The sequence below is a fragment of the Aphanomyces invadans genome (assembly GCF_000520115.1).
Source record: "Aphanomyces invadans strain NJM9701 unplaced genomic scaffold supercont1.1, whole genome shotgun sequence".
In the NCBI taxonomy this organism is placed as follows: Eukaryota; Oomycota; class Saprolegniomycetes; order Saprolegniales; family Verrucalvaceae; genus Aphanomyces; species Aphanomyces invadans.
This window is the reverse complement of record NW_008580146.1, coordinates 880754-882021: the sequence shown is the minus strand read 5'-3', so window position 1 is coordinate 882021 and position 1268 is coordinate 880754.

Here is a 1268-nt window from a genome sequence, read left to right as displayed (position 1 = left end):
ACCAATAATATTCATGTCATGCATAATTGTATCCAATGATAGTAGAAGTGACAACTTAACTGGAATTTTTCCAATTTTGATAGTGGACACTTTAAGTGGATCGGAGTAGTACAGTGTACCCTTCAACGAGAATTGACAGCATATAAATTCAAGCTATTTTTGAATAAACTGCGGATTCGTGTTGCGACAATAGACAGATTTCGGAGAGCCATCCGTGGATTTGCCATCCATCAAAATTTTGAGGGATGGCAAAGTCACGGCACACGAATTGTTCGTTTCGAGAAAAGTGACCCGTGGATTTACCGTATCCGGTTGGTATGTAATTTACCTGCACAGCATGACCCTCTTCGAAATGCTCACCATCGAGTAACTTGGCGCATTGATACGACGGCGTCGCTACGTGTCGTATAAACGACGTCTACGTCTTCTCCGCCTTCTTGAGAATGCTGTTGAACGACCACTTGCGCCCGGCACGCGTTTGGATCTCAACCAAATGTCTGACGCGGACTGCTTGCTTAAATTCCGATTTGACAAGACGGGGATCATCGAGCTTGCTGATCTGCTCCGCCCCTCGAGCGTCGTGGTGACTGAAGCGAACGGCCGCTGCACTGGTGTGGAGAGATTGTGTGTTGTGCTGAGCCGTCTATCCTACCCGCAACGATACTACGACATGATGCAATCAATTGGCCGATCGCGGGAGTCCCTTTGTCGTATTTTCAACTTTGTGGTGGACGTACTGTTTGCAAAACGGGAAGAACATTTGTTCTTTGTTTGGATGTTGTGCGCCATCGTTTGAGAGCCTATTCTGCGTCCAAAGCTCTGAAGGGTTCAGCCATGGAAAATATTTTTGGTTTCATCGACGGCTCGAAAGTCGAAACGTGCCGTATTACACAGAAGCGTGGTCGAGCGAACTCAACTGCCGCAGAGTTCAATGATTTGCAGCGGTTGATATATAGTGGGCACAAGCGACGCCATTGCTTGAATTTTCAAGCTGTTACTGCTCCCGATCGACTCTGCATTCATTTCTGGGGGCCTATCGAGGGGTCAAGACACGACACGATTTTGTTGTGGGAGAGCAAGCTCATGGAGTATTTGGATGGTCATGCAGAGCTTTTTGGGTCCTATTTAATCTAAGGGGATCCTGCGTATGGTGTGCTCCGGTGGATTTGCAGCGGTTACAAGGGTGACGTGTCGAGCCAGGCCAAAAAGGACTTCAACGCATCGATGAGCCAAGTTCGTCAAGCTGTGGAATGGAGCTTTTGCCAAAT